This window comes from Triticum urartu, chromosome 6A, assembly GCF_056163025.1.
Source record: "Triticum urartu cultivar PI428250 chromosome 6A, HENAU_Tu73, whole genome shotgun sequence".
In the NCBI taxonomy this organism is placed as follows: Eukaryota; Viridiplantae; Streptophyta; class Magnoliopsida; order Poales; family Poaceae; genus Triticum; species Triticum urartu.
The window spans coordinates 139,117,596-139,127,364 of NC_141878.1; the positions used below are offsets into that span (position 1 = coordinate 139,117,596).

The 9,769-nt window shown below is 45.1% G+C and overlaps 1 long non-coding RNA gene across 3 annotated transcripts; it reads left to right on the forward strand.

The window, feature by feature from the left end:
* The first annotated feature begins 338 nt into the window (after nucleotides 1-338).
* Nucleotides 339-8,824, forward strand: LOC125517154 (uncharacterized). Of its 3 annotated transcripts, XR_007287433.2 has the most exons (8): nucleotides 339-509; nucleotides 678-772; nucleotides 844-919; nucleotides 1,251-1,402; nucleotides 6,003-6,051; nucleotides 6,154-6,273; nucleotides 6,368-6,489; nucleotides 8,315-8,824. It is a non-coding gene; the product is annotated as an uncharacterized LOC125517154 (long non-coding RNA). The 3 variants fall into 3 exon arrangements; XR_007287434.2 differs by having other exon boundaries at nucleotides 340-772; nucleotides 844-1,010; XR_007287432.2 differs by having other exon boundaries at nucleotides 342-772.
* The last annotated feature ends 945 nt before the right edge of the window (nucleotides 8,825-9,769 follow it).

A 9,769-nucleotide genomic window follows, 5' to 3' on the forward strand; every position in this document is an offset into this window, starting at 1 on the left:
TTCTGAGAAGCATTCTGGCAAAACAGAGGCCTGCGATTGGCTTAAATACAGTACGTACTTGTCACGTCGCTGGGTGAATACTACAGTGTTGCGATAAGACATCCTGCCACCACGTAATACTTTTCCTTGTGTGTCAGTATGGCCTTGTTTCCTTCTTTGTCGGAACGACGCGGCTCGATCTCAACTGATTTGCAAAAATTACGCGGCATACAACTTTTTTTTTTGAGGGATACGCGGCATACAACTTAGCCACACAGACTGACCGCCAGGGTCCACGCACGCAGCCGCCCAACGCGAGTCCCAGGTTATCGAGTCGTGTGCGGTACTCGCACAACACGGCTCCGCCCCCCGCCCCCCACCCCCCCAACCCTCTTACTCTGCCTATGGCTCTCGCTCCGCCTCCGGCGATGGATCCCCGTGCGTGGCTGCCGTGCATGGACATGGCTAGTCCGCCGGAGACACGAATCCTGCATGTGGCCGTCGTCGTCGGCACACCTCTATTTTTCTCTGTATTGTCACTGTCCCCTCTTGTGGATCGATCTAACCTTGCTCCTCCTTCCGTCGTCGTCGTAGGCCTGGTTGTTGGCCGGTGGCCGCCATTAATACGCAATTGATGCTCCTCCTTCCGTCGCAGCTAACCGTGATTTTTTCGCTCACAATTTCTCTTCTCCGTGTAGATCTTCCCTTGGTGGCGCTTGCATCTTCACATGGCATAAGATCGAAGGATCCTATGAACCCAGGCCGTCATGCACGGTCATCCACCCCGCCGGAGGTAGGAAGCCGGAGTGTGGTCTGTTGTGTTGCTTGTGAATTTTCGCTCATGACATCTATTTTCTTGTGCAGATTGGTATTGCTTGCATGTTCACAGGACCATGGACAGAGGATCTCCTGAACACGATGAACATCCTAGGTTTTCGATGTGAGCCAGTGGTTCTTCCAATTCATCTCCTATTTTGCGGATAGAAACCACGCTAGATTTTTTTCGCCGGCAGATCTGATTCGGACCCACAGTACTTCTCTAGCCCTGCTGTGTCTTCTCATTCTCTACCCATCGTTCTTCCTCCTTGGCTTTGAATCTGCCACGATGACCACCAGACTGTCTCTCCGCACGAGTCAGTATAGTCGTGTTCACCATCAATTTTCAGTCATAACCTTATCCCGCTCATGTTGTTTTCCTTCGTCTTCTCTATATTATTTCAGTTTTTATTTCCACTGATATTCCTCTGATATGTACTTTCCCCCCACTGCAGGTTTGTTTTCCTCGCTCTACGCGGGGAGATCTCTTATTCTGACCCTGCCCTGGCTCTGTTCTCTACAAACCCTGACCTACTGCTGCCGTTTTGGGGCTGCTACCGAAGTTTCTGTTCATGACAGTTCCAGAAGATAAGTTCACTGCTTGCAGGTAATTAGAGTCCCCTTTGAAGTATTTATCCCCCTCTTTCCTCTATTATCTTGAAGTACTTTGACATTTTACTTGCCAAGGCGTGCATTGGATGGTTCTATTCCCTTTATGATTCCATATACAATATGTTGATTGCTTTTGTGGTGAATCATGCGAAGGATTTAATTTGCGTTCAGCCACACAAAAAAGCCCGGTCCTATAGGTACGACCGTGCAAATTCCCCTATTAGTAATTTAGTACCATCTCAACAAAGGTTGTGTGTGCCGAGTGACCGATGAAATACACTTGGCAAACTACTTGGCACTAGGCAAAATAAGTGATTCCGGCGATACTGTTTACTAGCGAGCGTCCATTTTGAACTGGGTACGAGCTTAACAGATTTAAGAAGCGGTTAGATCAAACGCCAGCTTGGAGTAGACTTAAAGAAAATCCAGTATATTGTGATGACCGTGGTCGTGCAGACTTCAACCAATATAAAACTGCTCCAGTATTAGATTTACGAGCATATTTTAAGAACTCGAACTTATTACTAGTACCCCAAGTGTGGTGGTGGTATGTCAAACAACAGCAGTAAAACAACATCAGATCAATATGCAAACCGTATCAAACAATCACTAGGCTTCACGCCGCGGGCATGCTCTTATGTATGCTTGCACCAGATGGCTGGAACCTTTTCCTTTCCTTTTTTGCAAGTCGTATAAATTTGCGATCTAATTCCGCAAGACATTAAGTAGTGGTCAAGGGGATCCAAAGGGTGAGAGAGATGATAGCATAGCATTCCACTCCTAGGAAACGGAATCTTATTATGTGCTTCAAGATCTAGCAGCCACAACCACAGCCACGCCGTATGAATGTTGATCACCGTTACTGCTCGTACGTGGGTACTAGTGAGATTTTTGGAAAATACCCCACGGACCCTCGCAATCTTTATCCCTGCCATCTCACTGTTGCCGTCTTTACTCTCTAAGTGACATGTCAATCTACTGGCTTGCTCGGTATGCACGGAGACATGGCGATGATACGGTCGATGCACGGAGACGATTAATTGAAGTGACGAAGGGGCCCACAGCCCAAATGCCCGTTTAAATTATGCACGGTAGTTGGTAGTACTTGCATAGGAGCCATGAAGACAATCTCGGGGCCAGAGAGGGTCCTGTTGGTTTGTTTTCAAAACTTTTGCAAAGGGAAAGATCCAAGGACCAAATGGAGGAGTACAGGGCGTTCCCTTTGTTCTGTTTTACAAGAGCTGGCAAGTGTGACTGTGTGGGCCGGCAAGCGTTGCGTTGCGTCGCCTCCTCTCTTTCTGCCTCCTCATTTCGATGCGATATCAACCCTTGCTGGGCTCTTCCTCGAACGGGTTGTTGTGTAACAGGTGAGTAGGGCCCAGTAGAACGCATGTGAATTTGCTCATCAACTTGATGGATTAATTTTAAGATATATGACATCCCTATTAGAGGAGGCACCTATTCTTCCATCAAATATTCTGCTTTTTCTTGGGTACTCGGGTTCAAGTACCTATTGATTTTTTGTTTCTTCACTAGCTTCACATAATCCTGAAAACACAAGTTTTCTCCAAGCCTCTTGCGCACATCTCTGATTGAAGGGTACTATTCTATAATGTTTCTTTAGTAGACCCCCCTGCTAATCTGAGCGAGTTTTCATATACTGTATACACAAATACATGATTCACTATACCCGCTTTTGAAATAAAGACTAGATAACCTCTTCTCACCTGAATATCCAAATACAAAGTGGTAAGAAACAAATTTTAATTAATGAGAAGAATCAATGGATTCATGATTAACCTCTCTGCTGGTTCTCCCCGAAATGCGTTGAGGCGCAACAGTTGACTGGACATCTAGGGGTAAAGCACTATTTCGGTGTGGGCTGCGCAAGCGGTACCAAATCGAGGCCATTTCAAAAATCAAAACAATCGGGACTACTTGTATTTCTGCAATTTTGGTTCGGCACTCGTTTTGGGAGATGAAGACGCAGTGGTAAAGCTGCTGCCTTGTGACCATGAGGTCACTGGTTCAAGTTCTGGAAACAGCTTCTTACTATAGACCCGAAGTGGTCGGACCCTTCCCCGGACCCTGCGCAAGCGGGTGCTACATGCACCGGGCTGCCCTTTTTATTCATTTTGGGAGATAGAGGACGGACATCCCACATCAAGGGCATCTCCAACGTCGACCCTCAAACTGTTCGCATACGTTCGGACCGCGCTAGCCGGACGTGTTGTGCCATCCAAATGCACTTTCTCCCGCGAACCAGAGTCAAACGTGGGGGGAGTAGTAGTGCTTTGCGAGGCGTCCGGACCGCTGCCACGCCTGCGTGTGACCGCCCTGGCCCACCCGAACCACCTTCCTTGCCCACGCGCGCTTCTCGCCCGAAACAGTCTGCGCTGCTCCAGAGTGTCAGTGCCACATTCATGCCCAGCTAGAGTGGACATGATCTCTCACTGGTGCCGGCATTGAAGTGGCCCCGACCGAGAGAGGAGCGCCTGCGCCGCTTCTCGGTGTGCGCGATGTCTCCACGTTCAAATGACACCACGGCCGCCCGTCTGTCCATTTGTCGCCCACATTAATGACACCGCCCACAACCTTCATCTCCTCCAGGAGCACCAGCAGGCGGAGGAGCAGCTCAACGCCCGTAGGGAGATCGCGTCGGACGCGGATGTGGCGGAGCAGGCGGCGCTGCATGAGTCCTATCGCTCCGCCCGCGAGATCCCCCTCGCCCGCTGGCGGTAGTGCCAACGTTAAGCGGAACTGGAGGCCGCCTACCAAGAGTTTGACGAGGCAGCAAACGAGGTGTGGGGCAAGACAAGCGAGGAGGAGGACATCGCCGGCTCCGCCCCGGCTGCGCCTCGGCTGCGCCCCTCCACCACGACCACGAAGCCGATACGTCAACGGGCACCGCCAATAGTGAGGAAGAGTAGTGCATGGTAGGTCCCCGTTGCTCGGGTCCGAAGAAGGCGACCACTCCTTCCCTCCCGTTGAAGCCAAGCTTGGTGAGCTAAAGATCGTCGGTCGATTAGCCGCTTGGCGACGACATGGAGGAGGACGACTTCACTTCTCGACGCTCCGAAGGCAGAGGTTATGGAGGCGGAACTGGAGAAGGCGAAGCTTCAGCTCTCGGGGCTCATGCCTGGACACGGGAATGGGCGTCGGCGATCATTTAGATTAGGTAAACTAGCACATATGCCCGATTGTTGCAACGGAAGAAAAAATAATATGCATTTAAAGTTAGTGAGAATTATATGTGCAAGCAAAACCCTGTGTGCACGTGAAAAATGAACATTTAGCTTCTCGGTTTCGCCGGGTGTGAAGTAATCAATCCGCTATCTTTTCAATCATTGATTGAGGACATTTAAGAGTTTTGTTATGTCATCGTACGCCAGAGAAGGCCCATGAATTATTCAATCTAATTTCCCTTTCAACCCAGGAGATTTGAAGGTATGAAGTTTCTGATATTGTAGGAACATGAACCATTTTTTAAATCTTGAATTTGATTTCGAAAATTATGTACATTTTCAGAAAAATAGGAGCAAAATTTGAAACATGAACATCTTTTCAAATTCATGAACATTTTTGAAAAACCAATTTAAAAAAAACATGGACATTATTTGAATTTGTGAACATTTTATTTATAATGGGAACATGTGTTGAAAATTCATAACATTTTTTGAAAATATTTATCTTTTATAGGCGAACATTATTTTGAATTGTGAAAATTTCACTAAACCAAGAATATATTTTGAATTTGGAGCATTTCTTAAATGCCATTTTCTTTTTCAAAATATTGAACTATTTTTAAAAACAATAAAAAAATAGAACAGGAAACCTTTTTCAAGTTCCAAATATTTTTTTAAATATCAACAAAATATTGGAATTCTGAACATTTTCCAAAATTTGTTTTTTTAATTCTAAACTTTTTTGAGAGTTTTGAATTTATGAAATAAATTCTGTAAGAAAAATTAACATGGAAGGGAAAAAATATATAGGAGGAGGAAATAAAAATAGAAGTAGAACATAGAAACAAAGAAAAATGGGCCAGCCCATTATTGGTTGTCCTGGGCGAAGGTCCTATTATTTGCCGCTCTGTGCGGGAAATAGAAATTTCCGAGCTGTGTTGGCAGAAAAATAAGTGGGCTGGCTTTGCTGGGCCACAGCGCGTGGCCTATGTACGAAATTCTGGAAAAGCTTTTTTTAGCAGATAAATGCATAAAAATTTAATACCACCTCGGATAAAAAATCTTTTGGATGGATGGTGAAGGATAAAAAAATTAACGAAACACACCATGCTTTATTATTATTAGGTATTAGGTATAGATTAACGGTGCGTGCAGAGCCGGACGAGCAACGCTTTTAGTTAAAAGTATGTCCAAACTGTAATGAATTCCGTCATGTTTATTTGAAATCCGCCGTGTTTGCATGAATCTCTTATCGTTTTTTTGAAAATCCGGTCATGTTTACATGAATTTTATCTGGTTGTACGGATAGTAGTTGAAATGTAACGTTGGATGGCCATCTTCTGTATCCGTGTCCGCGGACTGGTTTGCTCCCTCATCGTGTCGATGGATCTAATACCTGCATCTTCTCAGATGTCGTTCTGGGGCGATTGGAACAAGGGAGGGGGGGTCTGGCCACAAGGTGATTTTGGCTGCAGAGTTCAGTTCCTTGGTCGATTTAGGATTTTTATCTTTAGATTGTTGTTCTCTCCCTACACCTGTCTTCTGATATGAATTTGTGCAGCCTCTCTACTGGCTTGGAGCTGGGAATCTGAATCTGGATAAAGAGCCTACTCTGGACGAACTGGATGTGGAGAATGTGGGGAAGCTGTCCACCGTCTGGAGAGGTTGAGTCAATGTTCAGGTCAAATCTAGATGCCTATGCATTTTTGTTACTGCTATCCATAGCAATTTGATTATTTTCATTTCGTAATGGTTATTTGTGTTTGTGTTTGCAGGAACTGGAGGAGTTCCTCCCCCCTCCTCCGGAGGAGTTGACTGTTGGCAGGGATGAGGTTACCGTGAGAGATGTTGGTACTTACCGGGGCAAGTGCAGGGAGGGGTCCATACTGAGAAGAAGGTAAAATTTTGGGCGTAATTAAAACAAAGATTGTCTATTGGAGCTTATGGCGGGCCATTTTGATTTACATTCCATTCTCTAGTTTGTTTGTTGTTTAGACTGTACATATACCAGCACGAATTAGATACAACCTGTGACTGGCATTTAATATTGCTTTGAATGTCATGGCTTTTTGTGACTAGATTGAGATACACTGGATAGAGGTTATTTCTACGGTTTTTCTTGCTATTTTACAGTCAAATGTAATATTATGGGGTCTTCATTCAAGTTTTCGCCTACTGTATTTATCTTTGGCGCTGTATTTATCTTACCAGGCAGTTGTTTTGCATTGGGCCAATCCTTAACTCTCTGAGCAGGTGTGTTGTTTTGTGGAGCCACCCGTTAATGACTAGTCCACTGAAATTAGATGTTCCATTTCATTTCATTTCAATTTGTCCTCGCTGCATTATCCTGAAACGAGGGAAGCGAGAGCGAGGAAGCTCTGGTTTGAGCGGTGTAGAGCTGGAGCTGTAGTCGCCGGCGGCGGAGAGCGATGAGTGGAGGATTAGACAGCAGCTTTGTCCTCTTAGTGTTGTTCTCGGCTATATTTTTTTCTGCTGGTTCCCCTTCTCTAAATGTTTCTCCCCAGTTGATTTTTGTTTGAGCGGCGTAGAGCCGGAGCTGTAGGTGCCGGCGGCGGAGAGTGACCTTGTGTGTGCGGTTGTTGCTTTCTTGAAGCTTTCTTAGTGTAATTGTTGGCATTCTCTCTAGCAGGGTAATTGTTGATGATTGTTCTTTGTAACTAGTGTTATTCCATGGAGTAACTGTATGATATACATGTGCGTGTGTGTGTGTGTGTGTGTGTGTGTTGAGGGGGTAGTTCTGTGTTAGTGATCACTAATTAGTGTTTTGTTTGTAGTGTGACTTCATGTATATGTTTGCAATGTTGCTGCAGTGTAACTTTGGGTGGGATTGAGTCAGATTGATATGTTTTGTATTATCCACTTCAATTTCTACAAGTCCTAGTAATCTTAGCACTATAATTAATGATCCCTGTTAGATAGGCTGTTTTGTATGATCCAGTTTCCAATTTCCCCATGTAATCTTAACAACAGTTGTCTCAAAGTTGAAAACCCCACGATTCTCCTGGTTTAATACTGCATCCTTTACAACCTTTTCATTTGGTTTGTCTTTGTTGGTTAATATTGCATCCTTTTAGAACCTTTTCATTTTGGTTTTTATTTTTCGTTCAGGAATACTGCATCCATTTTTAGCTCCATTTTATTGGTTTTTGTCATTGTTGGAAAATACTGCATCCATTTTTGAACTATTTCCTTTTTGGTTTATGTTTTGATGGGTAGTGCTGCTTCCTTTCTAGTTGTTGGATAGCTATTTTTGGTTCACTTTACTTTGTAATCGAAGACAAATAAACCAAAAATGATATGCATTCAAAGCTTTTTTGATGGAATTTCAGTTTCCTATCTGTTGTACTTACTGTTCACATGCCTCTGTAATTTAAGTTGCCTGCCACTCTAATTTCTCCTGCCACTATGAGAAGAGATAAGATACTTGTAGTTACTAGCCAAGTTTCATAAGAGAAATGCTTAACTATACTTGTAGTTACTAGCCAAGTTTCATAACAGAACTGCTTAACTATACTTTTAGTTACTGCATATCATGTTAGATTGGCTTCAAAAAAATGGCAGCATAGATTAATAATCGTCTAATTGGCATTTTTATGTTTGATCCAGTGATCCAGCATAGATTAGTAATGTTGTTAGTTCATTTGCAAGTACCTGGCTGGCGCGAGCGAGCCAATGCTGTTCTAACATTTTATCTTGATCAGGATTGCTTGCAACTCCCTTGCCGGTCATCATGGCAAATCCCCACTGGACTACCCGCAACTGAAGAAGGTTCAGAATGCCATCCGTGATTTGTTTGACAAGGTTGCTTCAGAGATACATGGTTTTAAGGGCCACCCATACCTTCTCGAAGAAGTGGTTATTCTTGCCCCATACCTTCTCGAAGAAGTGGTTATTCTTGCCCCAGAGCCCGCGCCTAAGAGCTCTTGCAAGTCCAAGCAAAAAGCTAAGAAGAAGTGAAAATGAAGCCACTCTAAATCTCATACGCCTAAGAGCTCTCTGAAGACAAGCAAAACCAGAAGAAGTGAAAACGAAGCCTCTAAATCTCATACCAGTTTTGGCAAGACTTCTATCATCTTGAGACTGTTATCATGCTTTCTCAGTTTTAAGTTTCTTGTCGAATGCTATTATTGGTTCTTTTCACTATCGGTTTTGTGAATCACATACAAAGCTGGGATGGAAGAATGAAATGTCTGGATCGTCTTTTGGTTTTTTGTGACCCTATGATGATGTGACGTTTAGTTTCAGTTTTCAGTTATTACCGTTTGTTGTTTTAACCGTGATCTGCTCATCTGCAACACGACGTGCTCCTGATGTGTGGTTTACTATCAGTTAGTATTACCGTTGGTCGCGCTGGGGCTAGCTGGCGTGCTGATGGGCGGGAGCAGCATCTTTTGCAGAGTCCTTGGCTTATTTCGTGCGCGAGTCGGGGTGTTCGATCTCATTGCTCGCGCGTAGGGCTTAGAATGATTGCAAAAGCGCGTAAGTCGGGTTGCCCTGTGGGTCTTTGATCTTTAGCATCTTTAGCAGATTCCGCGACCTGCCGTCTTCATGTACAGTATCCCGTAAACGTTTTTTTGCAGGACGCCGGGCGCACAACCAGAACAGAACTTGCATATCAATCCTGCAAATCTGAACATACTAGTTCCCGCTAAAAACATCTCGCCGGAGTTCATCACAAGCATAGCATAGGAGAGTTTTTAATACAAACCGAAATTAAACACTACAGAAATTAAACATGCATATCATAGATCTACTCGTCACCAGAGTCGTTCATCACAAGCATAGCATAGGAGAGTTTTTAATACAAACCGAAATTAAACACTACAGAAATTAAACATGCATATCATAGATCTACTCGTCACCAGAGTCGCTTCGCTGCCGTCGCGGGGCAGAGGCTCATTGACGTGGAGGGTGTGGTAGATGAGTGTGCCGGAGAGGGTCGCCGCGAGCTGGTACTCCTCCTGGAGTGCCGACATGCACGGCCGCAGCTGCATCTCCGACTGCGGCGGCTTGCTTCGCCTCAAACCACGCGTGCTCGGCCACCCTGTGGCGCTGGAGGGCCGGATCGAAGAGGTTGTCGAGGCGACGGAAATTCGCCAAGCCCGTGATCCGGCGCTGGGCATGCCGCCTCACTTTGTCAGTCGGGCATGGGAGGG